This window comes from Taeniopygia guttata, chromosome 12 (assembly GCF_048771995.1).
Source record: "Taeniopygia guttata chromosome 12, bTaeGut7.mat, whole genome shotgun sequence".
Lineage (NCBI taxonomy): Eukaryota > Metazoa > Chordata > Aves > Passeriformes > Estrildidae > Taeniopygia > Taeniopygia guttata.
Window position 1 is genome coordinate 19813640 of NC_133037.1, and position 21207 is coordinate 19834846.

Genomic DNA, 21207 nt, shown 5'->3' on the forward strand with positions numbered 1-21207 from the left:
TTCACTGGCTCATGGGTGAAAGGAAGCTGCGTCTATTTAACCCTTTCATTCCCAGGCAGCAGGAGCAGCATGCACAGGCTGAAGGAGGAGCCTGCTCTGCAGGGCTCATTGCTCAGGGATGAATCCTGCAATCCAGATCTCCTCCTGAGGGCCCAAAGAGTTCCTTCTCTGTGTGGAAGCTAAGGAATTTACAATGGTTTTCAGAAAACATTGTTTTAGCAGAATTTTGTGTTTTCAGCGTGCAAATGGGTTCAGTGTGATCAGGACTCAGGCAGGAGTACTTGGTTCCAAAGGGATGTAGTTTGCTGAGGTTTGGAAAGCTTGGTAAGGATGCTGGGCAATATGCTCCAGAGGCTGGCATGGCATCTGGCAGCTGCCTTGATACACACAATTTCCAGTGAGTTTTGCTCCTCTTGCTAGACCAGGAAATAGCTGGATGGTAAAACTTCCACAGATTTCTGTGATCATCTCTTGCCTGTCTCCCTAATGCTGTTGCCATGCTCGTTTCTTTTAGGAAGGGATTTATAAAAGCAACTGACATCCTGACAGACCTTTCTGTGACCGTGTTGAGGCGTGATCTGTTGGATGTGGGAAAAAATAGCAAGAAAGGGTATTTCTTTGTATCTAAATTCTTTTATTCTCTACAGTCCCTCACAGTGTCTTCTCCTAGATGAGACAAACCCCAGAGGAGGTGTTATCCCTGCATGAATTTGGAAGAGTTATGTCTGGGTTGGGTAAGAAATACTGCATTTATAAGCAGGGAGCCCAGAACTGGCAGCACCCAAAACTGGGTCAACGACTGTAGTATACATTTGAATTTTCTGCCCTATTAACATTAAAAATCCCACTGTGTTTTCTTAGGCTTGGATAGATGCACTCTACAAAAATCCTCTTCTTTGACCTTGCATTTACAGATCTCACAATTTCCAGGTGCATTTTTCCTGATGATATTTTTAATGTTGGTATTCATGGTCAGTGTGTCCTTAGTGTCCACAAATTCTCCCCAATACACATTCTGTTCCTGCATTCAGTGCTTGTGAAAGCTCCAAGTCCAAGCACAGTTTTCAGAGTCAGAGATTTTTATAAATGGAGTTGCTATACCTCCATGATGCAGCTTCTCCCAGGAATGAGCTGTACTTTAACCCTGACCACTTCCATGGACTGGTTTTATAAAGAGACAAGAGGGTTGGAGATAATGGTTACTCTAGAGAATACAGTTTCATCCTGTTCTTTTCCAATAATAAGGATTTTCCCTGCACTGCCCAAGTTCTTGAGCTGGGCCTGGCACCAATTTGTTAATTATATTTGGATCTTTCTTGTTTCTGTCTCAGTGCAACCCTTAAGATTTGACCTGTGACAAATGAACCACTTTAACAGATAGAGGATGAATATGAGACAGCTCCAGAGATTTTACAGTCTGGGTTGCACTCCCATTTCTTCAATTCTGCTTTCCATCACTTGGGTCTCAAGGATTTCCTGAGGCAGGTGGACACTGTATTAGACTCTAGCAGGCAATTCTTGTGTTTGTTTGTTATTTTCAGCCAAATTGTCCTCCGGGAGGTGTCAGATTGTCTGGGAACAAGTTCTGTTGCCTGTGCAAAAATGCTACTTCCCATTGTTTGCTTTGCTAATTGCCACCTGCTCATTTCACTTGTTGCACTTAGCCCAAGTGTTGCCACAAGGATAACAGCCTCTTTTCTTTTCCCCATGCAAATCTTCACTTTATGGAACTCTGCCATCATTCCCTCTATATTTTCCTGCCTGGAGGTGACAACCACTGGGCTGTGCTGAGGTCCACTCCACTCTTTGGTCTAAAACATGATGGGTTTAATTTCTGGCTGAAGAACATCAGTGACTTGCCTGTCCATGGCAGGGGGTTGGAACAAAATGATTTTTATGTCCCTCCCAACCCAAGCCATGAAGTGATTCGGTGATTCTTTGAAGCACGTGCAGTACTTTTAGAACCAGACGCCAGCACGTTCCCTTCTGCCTGGTGTTCTTCCATATCTTTCATCAAGAGCTTTCTCAGAGTCCTGGATGCACACCCATGGTACCCAACCTCCCTGTATCAGTGGTTTTGGAGAGAATCCCAGCCCTGGTGCCAGCTCATGTCATCAGGCTGCCCTCCAATGGTTTGTTCAGAGCACTCTCAGGCTTTCTGATCACCTGAGGAATTTTACTTTGATTCCCATGAATCCTGAATGTTTTACTCCATGAGGTTCTAGAACTGGCAGCAGAGCTGTGCTCTACAGAGGGAAAGGTGGAAGCCTCCGTGGAGATTGTGGTTGCAACCCTGCTCGTTTATAGGGCTGGTTTTGATTTCTTTTAATTGTACATGTTAAGAGTTGGCATTCGTAGATGTGAGGGCTCGTTACTGAAAAGTGTTGGTGGACAGTTTAAAAATTTGGACTGAAGACAGAAGAATGAGAACTTTTCCCTATATGGCTAATATTTCATCCTATCCCTGAAGATTTCCAGTGAATACAGAGATGTTCTCTAAAGTCAAATGGCACAAATGGCCATGAAAACCAACCAAAAAGGAGAAAATATGGAAAAAAAGTTTCTTGCATAGGTAAATGCAAAAAATGTTCCCTCCAACAATGGAAAATGTTGCAAGGTTGTTGTGATTTGATTTCAACTTCAAATACATTTAATTTTTTTTATTTTTCTTTTGTTGTTGTTTTAAACCTAGGTAATATGATACACTAAAAAACTGCTGAGGAAGATGGCAAATTTTAGCCCATTGGAGTTTTTTTCATGCTGAGTGCTTAGTTCAGCACTGTTTTGACAAAAACAAACTTGGGGGGGTCTGGCAGTACCCTGTGCTCTCCATGAATCCATTCTGACTGCACTCAGGTGACATATTCAGGTTGATTTTTCTCAGAAGATGTAACTGAGGATCTGAGTGTAAGGAAGAAGACTTCTGAGACTGATGGACAGCAGAGCAGTGGCAGGAGCTTTGTTTTTGTGCTGGGCTGCTGCACTGAGGGTGTGTTTGAAAAACTGAAATTTTTCACAGCAATAAAGTTCCTCTCCAGATACCTCACGTGTCTGGGAGAAGGCTCCAAGACCACGGTGTTCCATGGAAGTTTTCGTGGTCTGGAGCTCTGACAGCCTTCATTAATTTGCAAGTGTCTGGCCTTGTCTAGAGAAACAATCCTGTGGTGTCTAAATTGCTAAGCTCGACTCAAATCATGGATGTGAGTGCTGCTGGGAGGTTAAAGGAAGCAGAAGGAATCAGTAAAGGTGGCAGTGCTCTATCCATTTTTATTTAATAGCCTGCATAAGTTTCAAATCTGCTGCAAACTTAAATCAGGGTGAAATTTTGCAGTGCAGGGACACCCCAAAGTGGACCTGGATATTACTGTTTAATACAAAGGAAAGAGGGGGTGGGGAAAGAAGAAAAAGGCTCCCCAAGAGTTTAAAGTGGGATTCTGGTTTGTGTTGGATCCTTGTCCTGTAAGCTTAGAGCACTCTGGTAACCTGAAGGATCAAACATGTCCTCAAGCCCTTAAATAGATGACTCGGAAATACTTGAAATGTGTTTCATTTTATGGTAAGTTTAATGTTTTTAATCTCGGTGCAATTTACAATTACAATAAATATCACAAAAAATTAATGTGGCCACTTCAAATACAAAGGAACGACGAAGTGTAATCTGAGAAAATTTTATCAACATGCAATTTCCTTAACAAAAACATCAATGTATCATTTCAGAATGCCAAGAAATATTTATCTTTTGGGACAGCAAAATCATTTGCAGAACATTTTAACTGCTAAATAAATATTTTACTGGCAACTTCTGAGGCATCATAAATGCAGTCAATATAAACAAAGCAATGTGGAAACCAGCTCCAGCCTCAGTTCAGATGGTGCTGGGCTGGTTCATGGCAACACAGGACTCTGGGATGCATTTGGCTGAGCCTCCGTGCTTGGAAAGATCTGATTTCTTCCTGCTCTTATAAGCAAGTTTGCTTAGTTTATTTGGAAGTTCTGGCAGCAGGAGCCCATGGTGAGCTCTTAGGAGTGGCAATGCAAGCAGTTAGTATTGAACTGAAACTGGCTTTTAATAGTTAAATTTGATTTTTAGATTGAATTCAGTGCCTATGACAGCTACAGGATTTGCAGCCTTGGAGGGACAATTTGTCTGCGTGGCTGCAGAACAAGAACATTAAGGCTGTGGGGGCTCCACCTGCCTCAAGGGTCTGGGCCAAGTGATTCACCACTTGGTTCTGCCCTCCCTGTCACCTGCTTTGTCCCCCCGACTGCCCAGCTGCCATGGCTCCAGGAGGCTGCATTTGGAAAAGCCGCTGGAGGCAGAGCAGAGACTTGTTCTGTAGCACAGTCGAATAAAAAGTTATTTCTTACAGTGCTATTCCCAAGGACAACGTCAAATCTTAGACTGAGCTTTCCATTTTTTGTGGTCATTACTCAGGACTTGCCCCTTTCAAGTGATGTTTCTGCCTAAGTCAGGTGATAATGTCTGTTTTCCAGCTGAGCTGCTCCCTTCCATTTCTGTGCCACTGTTGGTGCCTAATATAGAGCAGTGCCCTACGTTAGGGAATATTTGTGGAGAAGTGTTATCTGTCTGTCAGTCTTTGCATTCCAGCCACGGTTTGATGATCCCCCCGGTGACCCGTGTGTGCTGATTCACACATTTGGTGTGGCTGGGAGAGACCATTCCCAGCCATGCCACGGCTGAGGGAAAACTGGAGACTCCGGAGGCTGTGGTGGTGCCTCCCTGAATTTTGGGATGGCCTGGAACTGACGATGCAGCAGCAGTTACTGCACAGAGGGTAGAATGGGCTGTGTGGGAATTCCTCTGGAAAGCAGCACAGAATCCACTCCCAGGCCAGCAGGGAGAACCCCTGGCAGATGCTGGAGCCGCAGAGCAGGGCTTGGTGGGTTCCCTGACATTGCTGCTGCTGGTGCTCCTCAGCAGGGGCCGGATTCGTGCCCCTCCGTTCCTCTCCTGGTGACTACAGGAGCAGAAGTGACGGCACTACGTGGTGCCATTGCTTTCACTGCAGGAGACACCGCCCCGTTTGTCATCCAGGGGTTCACTGTCCCCATTAAGGCGCTTACCTTGGGCACTGCTGTGCTGGCAGGGCTGTACTGAATGGCTGGTTTGGTTTCAGGCCTCCACGAGCGGGATTTTCCACTCCATCCATAACTGCTGTGTGTGAGCTCCCGAAGTGGGATCCTGTTGTGCTGCCAGGACCTGCCAAGGGGCTGAGTGTAAAGAGAAATCCCATTCCAGCACATTCACTTTATGGAGAGAGCAGCTTCCCCCAGCAGGACCGAGCCACCATCAGAATGCTGTATCATCCAGGGGAAGATGAGCACACGCCTGTTTCACAATGCATCTTTCAGACGGGACTGGGAAATCCATCCTTGTGGGCTCATACTTGTGTAAAAAACACTGAGGCAAGAGAGTTTATTTAGTCCTAAATCCATTTAAATGGTGTATATTGCTAGGGTTTCTTGGTAGTAACTGCAATTTAATCCTTGCTTAAAAGGACTTTTTTTGATTAATTGAACACACAGGAAGAAGCCAACAATACTGTTCCTCACAAAAGAAACAGCTATTTTTAGGCATTTGCTTAACTTTTAGGTTGCTTTGTTCCTGTTAAACCTCAGCCTTTACTTTGGCAGAAATCCCATTTTAAAGCACACTCTCACATTGGGGAAGTCAGCAGGGCTCAGGGGTTTGCACGTGCTCGAGGGCTTGGCGGATGAAGTTTTAGGAATAGTTTTTACAGAATTGGGGCCATCAGTGGAGCTGATTGAGCCTTTTGCCTTTACAGGATTTAGGATGACATTTAGAGCTAGATTGGCTTTATTAAATAACAGTTGGGTAAGATGTGTGACTTTGGATGAATGAAAAGTGCCACAATAGGAGATTCTGGTAATTGTACTGAACTCAGTGCTTTTCTTATTGTTCCAGATAATTTAAGAGTTAATGTTCATTGTAAGTACTGGGAAAGAGATTTTCATTTTCTTTAAGGAATGGTCTTTGCATGTCTTAGGAGCTCGAGTTTCAGCTGTTCTTTTCATTTTGCACTATTTTCACTCAGTTGGACCCCAAATGAGGTACAGAAAATGGGATTTACCTGTGCACACAGGTTGGTGGATGTCTGTTATCCCCACCTGGACATCTGTCTGCAGCTTGGGGCAACCACACTCAAACTCCCAAGTATTTTTCCCTTGAAACAAACTATCAGCAAAGTTGGAGAGAATAATGAATATTTGTACAATTTAAAAATTATGAATTGTTTCCTACCTAAATCTGGGAATTTCAATAGGGTTTTGGGTGCATAAATATTTGGATCTTCTGATATTGGCAGGTAATTGTTTTGACCTTTGTCTTTCAAGCCTTCTATTACTCAAAGGTTGCTACCTGTTCACTGAGGTCACTTTAGAAATTATAATATGAAAAGTATGATTAATCAAATATGCAAATCTTTCTGTAGTTGTATGGGGTGATAGGGGAAAATAATCCCTTAAATTTGCTTTTTAAATATGTCCATTTTTATTCTGGTGTTTCAATTCATTTTTGACTTTCAGCTTCCTGACACTTTCAAATAAAACCACAGTTTATCTGCACCAAGGGAGAGAATTCTTTTGTGTTCAAGTTAATGAATTCTTCTCTCCTGAACCTGCCTAATAAAGGCAGGAATACATAATTGTGGGGATGTTGAGAGGTTTTCTCTGGTTAATAAGTGTAAAACGTTCTGGGACCCAGAGGTAGGAAGCACTTTCAATGTCTAAGTGGGTTTTAAAGCTGTGCTTGGTATTGATGTTGGAGGTAGTGTCAAAAGAGAGGCTTCCCTGGGTGCTTCTGAAATTCTTGTGTTAAGCAGCCCAGAAGTTACTCTTAAATACATTGTGGAAATATGACATATTTCCCTCCTTAGTAGTTTGCAGAATAGAGTAGGATTGGTTAATGGTAAATTTGTCTGCACAAATAATCTGGTTTTATTAAAGAAATTATGTTACCTACACCTGCATCCTGTTACTAAAGAGTCCTGACGTGGGAGGGAACCAGCTCATGGGTCAGTTTGTGCAAGAGTTACTTTAAATTGTCTTTTCTCTCTTGACAGGTGGTTAATGTATAGCATTTCCTGGCTGATAGACCCCAACCCTTTCACTTTAAACACTGTATTTATCAGCTCTTTACTAAATATATGAAACAAGACCACACTGGCCAAAATCTGTCACAGCACATTTTGTTGTCACAGTGCATTTTGCTGTGTGCTGAGGAATGAGAGTCTAAGCCACAGAGTCAGCTCATTTCAGCCTCAATGGCTTTTTAAAAAGCTTGTAGCTTAGAATAATATATTTTTAAGGTATTCAGACTTGTCAAAATTAATAATTGATATCACTTTCTGTTCCTCACACATGCACAGAGCCTTTCATTCACTTCCCTTGCTTGTGTTCCAGCCAAGCAACTTCAAACTGTGGCCCTCTCCCAGGGCAGAAGGGTGCCTGAGGGGCAGCTCATCACTGCTGCCTCCTGGACCAGGTAAATTATCCATGGGTCTGTTAAAAGAATATTACAAATGCAAATTGTGAGGGGGAGAGATATATAATACTTCAATGCTGTCAGTGTTTACTGTATCTGGTACCTGTGACTGTCCTCCTTTGCTCTGCGCTGATGCAGCCTCGAGTGCTGGGAGCAGTTTTGGACACCACGATGCAAGAAGCCATTAGAGAATGTCCAAAGGAGGGACACAGCATGGGGAAGGGTCTGGAGGGGCCCTGCAAAGAGTGGCTGAGGGCACTTGGTTTGCTCAGCTGGAGAAGGCAAGATTAAGGTTAGACCTCACCAGGGCTGCAGCTCCTGCCGAGGAGGCAGCTCCAATCTCTGCTCCCTAAGACAGGGACAGCACCCAGGGAACAGCTGGAGCTGGGCCAGGGGAGGGTTAGGGTGGGGATCAGGGAAAGGGTCTTCCCCCAGAGGGGGCTGGGGCACTGAACAGACTCCCCAGGGTTTGGTCATGTCCCCAAGGCTGCCAGAGCTCCAGGAGCATTTGAACAACACTCTCAGGGATACTCGGGGTGGGATTGTTGGGGTGTCTGTGCAGGGCCGGGAATTTGGCTTGAGGATCCTTGGGAGTCACTTCCAACCCAGCATATTCCATTGTTCTATGATTCTATGGTGTGTTTTTACAATAAACTGCATTATACTAAAATGAGTTTCCTGGAAAACCAGGGTATGGGGAGCTGCTGCCTCAATGCTGGGCTTTTTTAACCTTTCATCCTTACTCTATGCAAATCCTCCTTGTTAGTTTACCTGAGGATTAAGGGATTTACATTATAGGTACACTTAAACTTGCTTTCCAATGCCTAACTTGCCATGGGAAAGTTAACTACAACTCCTGGAAAGTTCCTGCACTTCTGCATCTGTACAACCACACCAAATGTGGCCTCTTTACTTCCACTTCCTTTTAGATAACCTGTCACATGTAACATGTCACATTAATAATTTAATAAATAAATAATGAATTAATAAATTAATAAATAATAAAGAAAAAGAAAAAGAGAAGCATATGGTTTTAAACTTGTATAAGTCTCAATTTCTTTGTCTTACCTTTGTGAATCCTTGGCTGGGATACCTGAATCAGAATTGATAATTTAGGATACAGCCGATGTCCACTAATAGGGAATCAAACTACTAATTAATCCATGCTTTACTGGCAGCTGCTAAAGAGCCACTGCTTCCCCCTCTGTTCCCAGTGCTGTCGGATCTGGAACAGAGAGCCCAGATCCATGACTGCTCCTGGTTTCTCTGCAGCTGCACCAGCTTGGAGGCTCTGCAGGTTTGTGTGCAGCTCATCCTTGCCCTGTGTCCCACACCCCACATTCAATGTGGGCATTCTATAGGGCCTAAAAGATCCCCGTGCACCAGAAAGGGAAAGGTTAACTGTGTGCTGAGGAGGGCTGGATGGGGGAAGCCAAGAAAACTACTCCCAGTCCAGAAAACTGTCCAGCAGTTTGCACTAAGGAAACACATTTGCTTTTTCTCTCACCTTATAATGGATGCTGGTATTAAGGTGACTGCATTGCAAATCCTGTCCAGATAATTTGGGCAGGGATCGTGCTAACTGTAACAAACAGTGCTTGGGGCCCAGAGTGATGCAAAACATTTGCAGAACATGCAAAAAAAGAGATTTTTTTGGCTAAGTTCCTGCAATTTGGAGGCTATAGAACACAACCATTTGGGTTGAGATCTAGGAAGCATGAATTTAACATAGAGATTGTATTTCCCAAATGTTGGAATACTCTTGCTGGAAAATGCAGCCTTCAGTTGGCCTGCTTTAGGATTTTAAGTTTAGACAATACAAGCCTTGAAAATCTATAGATGTGTATCAGAAAATGCAGAAATTGTGGTTGAGCACAAAGCAGAATGATGGGCAGTTTAGCTGGTGTAAATTTATGGCTGGAACAATTTACGTTGAGAATAAACATTTTAATGGATAGCTGGAAGGATTAAAGGATGCTCAATCCATCAGATGAAACATGTCGCTCTGGCTGGTAGATGGTGCCATTATCTCACTGGGAAATGAACATTCTTTCAGAGATGTGTTTGCTGTACCTCTTGCCCTAATTGTGTCACTGATAGCCTGGCCCTGCTGAGAGGGGGCACAGCCTCCCTGGGCTGCAGCGAGTCAAACTCTCTGTTATCTCCTGCTGGGGGAGACCCTGGGGGCTCAGCTGCTCACAGGCATTTCCCTCTGAAATCAGAGCACCCCCGGGACATTAAAATCAGAGCACCCCGGAAATTAAAAATTTAATTTTAAAATATTTATCAGGTTTTTTTTAATCATAAGCCTGCAGATTCTTATTCTTTCATTAGCTGATGCAATGCAAGAATAACCTTTTACTTTTTTCCTAAATAAGAAAAATATTATGGACTGATTTTTTTTTTTTTAATACAGTTTGAAGAAAATACATTTTAAATATTTAATTTTTAAATTTTAAATATACTCATTGCTCTGAAGAGTGTGTTTTTCATTTAAAAAATTGTCTGTGTCTCCTGTAGAAAGGTACAGCAAGCTGGCAAGGTGCAGGATTATCCCTGTGCTAAATGTTTGAAAATGATACAATAAACCCAGTTTGAGAGGGGAAAGGAGCCTCATTACAGCATCTATGGGCAAAGGAGGGAAGCATTAACTTAGATTAGAATTTAGATTAACTGAGTTAATTAAGTGAAGAGATAATATTTAGAATGGCCTTTTCACATAAAATGTGGAAAGTGGGTAATAATGTGTAAAGAGAGAAAAAGGAGGCAAAAATTTTCCTTTTGAGAAGTGGAGGAGTAGGGAGAGGCAAGGTGAGTGGGGCAGGCTGGAGCTATTTAATGAGAAGTTGTAGAAACAACGAGAGATGTCTGAAGTTGGAAATGTTATAATGGAGAGTCCAGCAGTCATGATTAAAAGAAATTGTGGACATGAGAAAAGCACGTGAGATGTTTCATGGGAGTGGTATGCTCAAGTAAAGAGGGTTCCCTTCAAATATTTTTTCTTTTCGTTTTTTAGAGGTTTATATATTATACTGCAGTTGATTTTGCTTCAGTATTTTAAAACTTAAACAAGGGTAATTCTGTGGTAGTAATTTTATCTTTCATAGGTGTCATGCTATTGACCAGATTAAATATCAAATGGAGCACTGGGGACAAAAGCTCATTTTGAATCTACAGGTCCAGAAATTTACAGAAAGATCCATTTATTACAAGAGGCTGTTTGTGCATTATGACAAATCTAAGTTAGATTTTACAGCTGTACATATGCACTGTGGATATTTAAGTTTTCAGTGTGTGACTATTATAATAAAAGGCATGAACGATGTAAGTGATAGCTCTTCTCAGTGGGAGGAGTGTTGCTCATTTTGATCTCCAAATGTAGCCCAATTTTTGGAATGATGAGGACTCCACTGAAGCCATGGTGCCTCAGAAATGCCGTGGTGCCTCCTCCAGCCTGGCAGGAGCAGGTTCCACCTGTATGAGCAGCGTTTCCCTGTGGGCTCAGCGCTTCCAGCTTCATCCCACCCCAAAGGAATGAAAATCCAGTGGGTTTTCTGACACATCATTGGTTCCTCTCCCTCCCTGCTCGGTCCTGAATACCAGAAACATGTTTATGTCTTATCTGCCCTTTCTGGATCACAGCAGCAGTACAATAACAGCAGATTGAGCAGTGCCCAGTCAGTCACCCAGGATTCATCCCATGCTGTTGGATCACCTCCCCTGGCTTTCCTCTGCTCTGTGCTTCACAGAGACGGGCTGGAGTGAGGGCTGCTTCCAGCACAAATTGTAATCACTCAAAACAGTCACTCCTTTGGAATCTGCACATTTTTATTTCCATATGAAATGCAATTTAATCATTAAGGGAATTTTTTTAGCACCAGTGCAGCATACCTTCATAGGAGGAAGTTGACCCCAATTTTGTAAGTGGGTGTTTGTGAAGTCAAAGGTGGACTCTTAAACAGACTTAGAAGCTGGGCCAGCAGCATAATGCCCAATCTGGCACACACAGGAGAAATTATCCACGATTAAAGACTTTCTGATTAATATGGCTTATGTGCCAAAACTGCACATGCAGCGTATGATCTCAATTAGAGTGAAACCTAATTCTTCAAGGCTAAGCTCCAGATTCATTCTGTAATTTCTTCTTTGTTTAACTTGGACATTTTCTGACAAGAGGATCTAAAAGAAATGTGGAGGGAGGGTGCAGGACCCCCCTACCATTATAAATTGCAGTTATGTAGAAAATACCTTCCCTGGTGCTGGTCTGAACACCTTGACTATTTAATTTTTAGAAAGGGTGTTGTGCATTCCTCTAAGGCACTGCCATTTAGTGCTGCTAATGGAGCTGTAACAGTTTTTGGGAAAGAATGAGTACTCGTGTGCAGGTTTTCTACTGAAAAACGAACTCCTGCCAAAAAAAACTGCTTGAAGGTGGAAAGGAATAAGTATATAATCACGCCACTGTCATTACCTCTGATATTAAGAAAGTAGGAAATGTCAAAGGCCTGTAAGAAAAATAAGTTCAGGTTTAATGAGTCTGCTGGAGAGGAATTATCAACATTAATCATTTAGCTAGTGGACTAACACACTGGCATCAATAGAATAACTTTTTCCATCCTGCTTTAATACACAGCAGTTGCTCTAGCTTGTTTCTGAGACTTTTTTTTTTACTCCTAATCCCAAAACAGCCTGGAAGCACAGCTTCCAATCCGCCAGTATCTCTGCATTGCAAGTGCTCTCCTAACCCATGTGAGAGCTGCTCAGAGAGAATTCAGCATTTGGGCTCCCCTTGTGTGGGAGCTGGGGTCCCTGGCCCAGGGCAATGGGTGTGGGAGGATTTTGGAAGCTCCCAGAGGAGCAGGCACACAGTCCTGCTTGCCATGTGCCAGGTAAATCCCTGCCTGGATGGAGGAGCAGGGCAGACTCACAGCTGCTGCTCTAGCCCAGGGGAAAGTGGCCTTGGGCTGTTTGGCTGGTTTGTTTTGGTTTGGTTTTGGTTTTGTGGGGGGGTTTTGGGTGGGTTTTTTTTTGTTTGTTTTTTTTTGTTTGTTTGTTTTGTTTAGTTTTGTTTTTTTTTTAAATGAATTGGTAAACCTTGGTCTAGGAATCTTGAGAAAAGGGTCCCTTTTCAAGGAAAAGAGCCAGGGACATCATATAATGTCAAATGCCAGCCCAGATTTTGCTTTTCTGGGTCTCCTCAGTAATCCTGGCTCTTTCATCCCCTCAAACCAAGCTCTAGGGCTGGGTTGGAGTCAGGAGCACGGCTCTTCTGGAGTGGGAAGATTGGTCTTGGAGGGAAGCTTTGCAAATCTGACAATGCATAAAGCAACAGATTTAGAACTGTTTTGTATGGATATGCCATTTAAAAAAAATACATGTTTTTATGGATTCTTCTGTGTTAGAATAGGAGGAAATGGTGTTTGTAAAACATAGCAAGGCAAATTCTGAAGAGGTGGTAATTTCAAAGTCTGGAAGAGGTTGTAGCTTCAGCTGACTTGGGGGGACGATATCCTTTTTTAAATAGGTATTAGTTGATTTATAAAAAGTCATGCATGTTGCAACATTTTATAGCTTCTATATTCCTTTTTTAAAATTCAGATAATAAAAAAGCAGAAAGTTGTGCCTGCAGATATGCGAGCAATCTTTCAAAAAGTGAATTCAGAAAATTGTAAGTCCATATATTTTTTGAGGTGCACGGAACCACTGCAGCTGGGCGCAATCTAAATCCAATTTTCATTTTCTTGATGTAGTGTTACGTTTAATGTGATGAAACTTCAGGTGCAATCCTGGAGTCCCTTCTAGCAGCACAATGTTCTGCTCTTGCACACAGTGGCTTGAGGATGGTGTTCCACTGTCAGTAATGGAAGAGAAGAATGGTAAAAATGACCCATCCTGCTGGTGCTCCTGGGCCAGGCAGGTGACAGGTGGAGCTCAGTGCTGCTCCTCAGGGCCAGGAGAAGCTGGCTGCCTCGTCTGCAGTGGTGAAAATTCCACCCTGAAGTGCCTCTTCCATTACTTGGGTGCTCAGTGGCTTCAGCAGGCACTGACATCAGAGACAGGATTTGCACAGAGCCTTTCTCCTGCAGGGCTGAGGGATCACATCCCCTCCTGGGAGCACAATCACCCTTGTGGCTTCTGCGTGGCTGTGGCAGATATTTGCTGTGAAATGGAATCCATCTGCTGAGGTGACCCTTAATGAAACCCTTTCTCTAATTGCTGCATTAAACTCGCTATTTCCCTGTCATTGTTTATGCTTTTAAATCTATAATATATTCCAAATTAAGTATGTTTGAATGACAGCATTCTGATCTAATTATAGACTTTATCATTGATTAGGCCAGACAATCCAAACTTAAGCTTTACTGGAATAGCTTAATGAATAAAATGAAGGCAATGATGAGGTTCTTATTCTAATAAAGTAAAGCTACATAAAAATGTTCCATTTAGTAAATTAGAGCTTCTGACTCTGTAATTTTGCAAAATAGTAGCAGTGTTTTCTAGACAATGTCCAGGTAATAATTTTCTAGCTAGCTATTCTTTTTTCTTAAAATTCTTGATTCATTATGTAATTTAGGTTTTAATATCCTTTTATTCTTTGCTTCCAGTTGTTCAGCATGCTCAAAATAAAAATGAATACAGTTAGCATTACTGTGTTTTTATAGCAGCGCTTGAGTTTGTTTAGAAATGTGCTCAATTTCATCAGTTAACACAGGAAAGGAACAATGTCAGATGAAGCTGAGGGAGTATAAGCAGAGCAAACTCGTAAGAACCTGCAGCGTTCACAGCTCTGCAGTGTGTTGATGTCAGGATTGGAACAAGGGAAGTTCAGAAAAAGAGGAGAAAAGGTGATCCAGGCAAAGAGGGCGATTGTGTAAGGCACAGACCTGGGAAAATGGAGAGAAAACAAAAAGCCTGGGCGAGAAATGGAATTATTGGACAAGTCTCTGTGATAAGCTCAACCAGGAGAAATTACCAAGGCAGACCAGAAGAACAATGATGACATAATTGCTTCTATAAAGAGTTTATAGTGCCACAGAAAAACCATTAATTAATGTGTTTGTGGTACCGGAATGCCTGGTGTGACTCAGGGACTACACCAGGCAGTTCAAGAGCACAACAATTTTTCTATTAACCTCCAGGCTTCCTAACAGAGAGACTTCCTAGAGAGTTTGAACCACCCCTTTGTCCAAGGAAAGAGGAGGTAGGACAGAAGGCAGGAGTAGCCCTCACCATAGAAATCAAAGTCACTACCAGAAACCCAGGTAACACTTTCTCAGCGTCTTTGTGCTGGTGCAGACTGGGGGTAATTGATTGGAGATAATTTCAGAGCAGCTGCAGGTTCTTAAGAAGGCCAAAGCAATAAGTGACACTTTATAAGCCTGATGTCGCCGTACTCTCACTTACTGTAGAGCTCTGCACAGCAATTACAGCACAGTTTAATTTGCAAATCATTACTGCATTTAGCCATTACTAGTACAAAGCAGTTACTTTGTCTGTGCAATTGAAGCCTAATTTTCATGCCATCTGAAACTCTCAGGCATCAGGTAACACTTTATTTTATAAGGGAAAAATAACCATTTATTTAAATGGTAAAATCTGTGTATTTACAGAGTGGCTGGTTTTGCTCTTCAGGCTTCACAGCAATTACATTGGAAGCTGTTTCTGAGAAGCTGGGCTCTTATTTCTGTAAAAATAAGTTATCAGCAATTGCTTCCTATGCTTGCATAAATGCTTGAAGAATTGTACTCTACGAAGTGAAGGCAATTACCTTTTAATGCTGCCTAATAATTCTGATAGTTTGTTAATCTACAAAGAGCACCGGGGCTGTAAAAGTTGTGGAACTCCAATGTTGAGGCTACTGATGTTGAACCTGGAACACTTTCCTTGTGCTGTTGGTGTGAATGTGTTTGCACCTCATGAGACCAAGGGGATTCAGAGTTAATTTGGGGTTTAAGTTGAAGGAAAAAACCAGCGGTCCTAGGGACACAGAAGGCAGCTTTTAATTTGGAGACAGGATTTAATTTGGAGAAGTTTTTGCATGGATAAGATCTTTTATCACAGTCCAGTCCCAGGCCAGTGGAACCCTCCCCTGTCTGTGCAGTCCCATACTGGATGTGGGTTCCAGGGTCCCCTTGCAGCCGGTGATTCCTTTGCCCATTTCACACATGGGGACTCCACCATAGAACTGCAGTATTTTTCTGGATGTATTGGTGTCTCCTTTCCAGTCCTTCTTTAGATTCCTTGGGGTAAGAGCAACGGGAGTTTTGCAGAGCTGAGCTGTAAATGCCTATCCCAACCCCACACCCCCAGGGCAGCGCTGGGAGGGACGGGCAGGGCTCCATGAGAGTGACAGCAATTCTTTCCTGCGACCAGTAGGTTTCAAATAGAATTGCCAATCAAATTTTTTTTTCTCTTAAAAATGGTTTCCTATTTTATCTGAGGCCTGGGTTTATGTGTGATACTCTCTGCACGCTTCACATCACAAACATTTTATTGCATAAAGGACTTGCATTCTTCATGGCGCAGCCTAGTCTGTAGGTTCTTAATTAAATTATAAAAACACCAGACAAAGTTACATTTTATTGAAACCCGGACTACTGAGATAGGGCAAAGCTTCCTGAAAAGGAAGGTTTCAGGATACCTGTATTTTTTTTCTGGTAGAATAGTTTCAGTCTTTGAAGGAGAGCACAGTTTTCCTGCAGCAAGGGCTGTGAGCACCCTTATTTCTTCATGAAATTTCTACCTTCGTGATTTTTTTTGTTCCCAGAATATACTCTGAGTGCAGTCTGTGTGCAGCCTTGGGCTTCAGAGACTAACAAAATTTAAATCAGTTTTATACAAATAGTTTTGGTCAGAGAAGCTCAGTCTTGCTGAATAAATTCCACAGATTGTAAAAGGTGTTTAATTACAGTATGTTGCTAATTAGGCCCAATATTCCTGTCAAAAATACTCCCTTTCTAAGTACCTTACACTCTGGTTTTTGTAGTTAGCAGAAAGACTTAACCAGCTGGTGCTGGTTCTGTCTTTCATTGCTCTTTTCCTGAACCTGTTGGATGTTCATCTGGCAGTGACATCCACTTTCTGAAGTTTTCCTATGCTTTCTTCTTTTCCACAGCTACTAACTTTTAAATGTTGCTTGAAAATTGCTTTCAACCTTTATCTTTTACTTTCCCATAATACCATGTCATTAATTTTTATTTTGTTCATCTTATCATTCTTCTGATGCATTTTATCTCACACCTGTGATTCTTTTGTTTTCTTATTCCACATGCTTTTACGCAGTAGCAAAGACAGATGGGGAAAATACAAAGGTTTGGAGGGCACATGGCTGATAAAAGAGGTGCTGAGAACAACTAAGTATCCATGGCTTTCAAATTCACAGGGCAATAACAAACACAGTAAGAAATTTATCTGCTTTTTAAAATACCAATTTGTTAAGTCTAGGATCCACAAATTAATTTTATTCAGGCATATCTAGCAATCTCTATTTTCAATTAACTCTTTTTGGTGAATATAAAGTTGGATAGGAGAGACCTAATCAACAGTTCTAAAAGACCCTGTTGGCTGTCTCTGGACCTCTCTGACGTCTCTGATTTTAACCCCTTCTGTCCTGTTGGATCTCCTTCAGGGATAGGACTCTTTTAGAAAGGTGCATGTCCAGCAGGCTAAGCCAGGAGAAGGAACAGAGGTGAGCAGCATTCTAAGGAAACACCTTGTCAGAGTATTTCCTAATTATACACATAACTTCCTGATAGAGATAGAGTCTCTGCCCCCAGCAGCCTGGATTTTTTTGGTTGGTTTTCATGGTAGTACATTCTCACTCATTCGCCAGGCTGTCCTTCATCATACAGTGATTTTTAGGGTAGGAATCACACTCTACCCTACTTTAGAGGATATTTTTGAGGGTTTTCAAGGATCCTCATGAGCTTTGTTGTGTTTAGGGAGCACAGGCACTGTCTGTTACCTGTGCAGGGCCAGCAGCCCCTGCTCTGGGGCTATGGAAATCTCCACCAGCAGATGGAGATCCAGATGGTGAGACCCAGCCCTGCAGGGTCCTCGCAGCTGTCACCTAATCCCTGGCTGCCACTGGACACTAGTGACACTTCCATGTGCTGGACCTCCAGCTCTGCTTCCAAACCAGGGACTTGGAAGCATCTAATCCTCTCCCAGATTTGGGCTGAGAACTTGGACAGCAGAAGCAAGGATGACATGGGTGGACACTGTTTGCTTCACAAACGCCTTGTAGAGTTCCTGTCACAGAGGACTGTAGGAATCCTTTCCCTGCTGTAAAAGTAATATAATCCCTGGAAATGGCCATTTATTGGAGGTGTGGTCTCTGACTACTTAAGCTCCACACACTGTCTTCACAAACCCTGAATATTCTCGGGATATTCTTGATTGGTTCAGTTTCTTGGGTAGGGACAGAATATGTGTAGGCTGCCTGTTTAAAAACAAAACAAAACAAAACAAAACAAAACAAAACAAAACAAAACAAAACAAAACAAAACAACTACTATTTTGTGTCCTTATTTTGACTGTTCTGAATACCTGACTTTTGGGAAAATCATCCATCTTTTGCAACAATTGGCTTAACCCTGAGCCATGTACCACAGACCAGGCTGTTCCATGGAGCATGGCTCTTACTGATGGAAATCAGAGATAATCCCTTGGCAGAGAGGTGAAAAAAAGGGACCTGAAAATACTCAATACCCAGGTGACATCCTGCTGGAGGCCTGAGGAGTGCAACTCATCTTCAGGTGCTGCCTTGTCTTTAGGAACATGAAACTGGTGTCAACCATGTTCAGGTCATACTAAAATGGTTTCTGAGGAGTGAATGCATTGTCAGCAGTAGTCAGCATGGGAAAATGCCTGGGACAAAGGTGTAGCCACAAGTGTTCAGAATTCTTCAGCTTTTTAAAACATTATTGAAGTAAATTGTGATATTTCTGCCTACTTGAAAGAAAGGCTCACGGATGCTGCAAGGGGTTGAGTGAGCACTTGTCCCAAAAGGATGACAATGCTTCAAACTCAATGCTTTAAATTTAATTGCACCTTACCTTTCTGCAGGTACCAGCTGTTCATAAACACAGCCTTTCCAGAAAATGCTCAAGTACAATATTTTAAAATATGTCCTAAAGCCACCACACACTGGTCCTTATGTTTATAGAGGAGTGTGGAAAACGACAAGCAGCGGTGTTACAGGTGCAGTCCAGCCTGGTCTGTGAACTGCATTTTTAGTAACTGCATGCTAATGACCCAGAACATGACATAAATAATGTGCACAGGTGCAGGCTGAGAGTATTCCAGACCTATTTTCAAATAACAGATACTGGACAATTAAGATATTTTTAATGGCTATCTGTGGAAGCTGTGCGAAAAAGAATATGAGAAAAGACACCTGGAAATGGTGGGACATTTTTTGACATACAGAGGCTATAATTAGAGGTTTTAAATATTTTCCTTAAAATGTAAAATGCCAATTTCTATAAGAGTTAAATGGCAAATATACAAGTGCAAATATACAATTACCTGCAGATGTTAAGCCTTTGAAAACCTCAAGTTTCATGTACAATATTTGTACTTTTCTGGCCTTTGACACTGTAGACATGGTCTGACTTTCTTGTAATTTCCCTTACAGTCACACATGACATGAGAATAGTGACCAAATTGCTGCAAACTGAAGGTTTTGATAATTTTTTTCTGAGCTTGAATGTTATGTCTAATTTTTCTTTCATTTCTTTGGTAAATACAATTTCAGTTTCAGGGTGGATTTTGTTTTGGTTTTGATTGACTGGTCTAGGAGGCCACTGCCACGGCACCTGTATTTACACACTGTCCACATTCACATCTATGAGCTCCAGAGCTGACCCAGCCAGATTTATATGTCTGGACAATTCTGAATTTCCTGGTTCTTGGGCTGTGAAAGGAAAGAGAGGGCAATGATGAATAAATACAGGACCTGCAAAACCAGAGTGCAGGGCATTGCGGAGGGCATTGTTCTCCAGACAGAGGATGCTGCTCAGGAGAGGACCCATTTTCACACTTCTTCGGTTGTTGGGCTGCCCTCACCTGTCACAGTTCACCGTGGTGAACCCTTAGTAAGCTGTGAGTAGGAAGCCAGACAGCAAAGACTGCAAATCTTGGTTGGATGCTCCTGGGATGGGACAGGGACCAGGATTTTTCCATGGAGACTGGATCCAGCAGGACTTCAGTGCTGAGTGTGGGGCCAGAACCCAACAGCTTCAGAGAAGTTGTGGGACTGGTAGTACATTTTCACCCATTCTCTTGCTGGGGCAAATTCCAGAACAGGTTTTCAGTTCAAATGCTCTCAGTTTTAATCCAGCCCTCCCTCCTTTGATGCTTGGAGCTCTGTGGTTGTATCCTAGGATGTCTTGCAATTGTTTAGTCCTGGTGATTTCACCCAAGAAGCAGGTATTTTTTTTCCCAGATAAGAAAAACATTTATATTTACATTTACAGTATCCAAAGCACTGAATCCAAGACTACGAATATTTTTTTCCTGTTACTTCAAGACTGCCAGCACCAACAGCTCTTGCCCTGTGTCCATGCCTGCAGACCTATACACCAGAGCCACTGAAATTCAACTGCAGGTTCTGGCTGGGACCAAAATTAGCTGTGTATGGAAAGGAAATCCAGTGAGAGAGTACCAGTGGTCAGTGCCTTCCATACAGCCTGGAACTTCATGCTTGTACATATATAAGAACTGACAAACCCCAAATCCTGTTTGGTATGTGCAGAAAATATTCACCGTAAGAGGAAATGAAAATTATTTAGATTAAAGTCAAAACAACAATTTAACATCCCTTTGTGTACACAAACACTCTTCTGAAAGTCACAAATCATAGATACTAGATGTCCAAAGTAATTTTAAATGCTACTTACCTAAAGCCAGGAGATGAGAAACATGTGGCAGACCTTCTTTGCAAAAGTTCAGGGCGGGAGGGGAGCAAGAGGATGTTTGCATCTGGAGGAGGAGGGCCTAAAAATACTCTGAAAGCCGACAGTTCACTTAAATCATTAATCCTACACTGAAGACATTTCCACATTTTAATGGACTGCAATTAAACCCAATATTTCTTAATACGAGTGTCAGGTGTTTTCACCAGTGATGCAAATGACTTCTTAGTGCTATAATTCTGAGGGGGAAGGCATTTAGACCAGGCTCATTTGAACAGCCAACTATAAACAAGAGCACATAATTCCATCTGCTTTTTGGCAATTTGTTGTTCCTTTTAGGTTCTCTTTCCCCGTTTGTCTTGTGGACACAGTTTGCAGGAAACGTCAGCCAGCGTGATTGATAGCATGAGATTGGATGTACTGACTTCATGCTTTCATAAAGCAAGACAGCTGTTGGGAGAAACTTTCCTTCAGGAGCTGGAAAGGTTTGAATTTTCCATCTCTTTGACTATTTGGCCCGATGAAGGATTGGGTTTTACCAGACAAGTAAATAAAAAGATGGCTAAGACATACTAGAAGGTCATTCAAATGATCTTTAAATAGCAATTACTGGAGGAGGGTTCAGGGAAAAGCCCTCAACATTCTGAGTCTTCTTCAGTGAGCCCTGAAAAATTATGCTGGGGTCCTCTCAGTTTTCTAAACTACTCTGTAAAACAGACAATTTCTAGTAATGTTATTTTACACTGGGAGTTTGTTGCAGGCAAT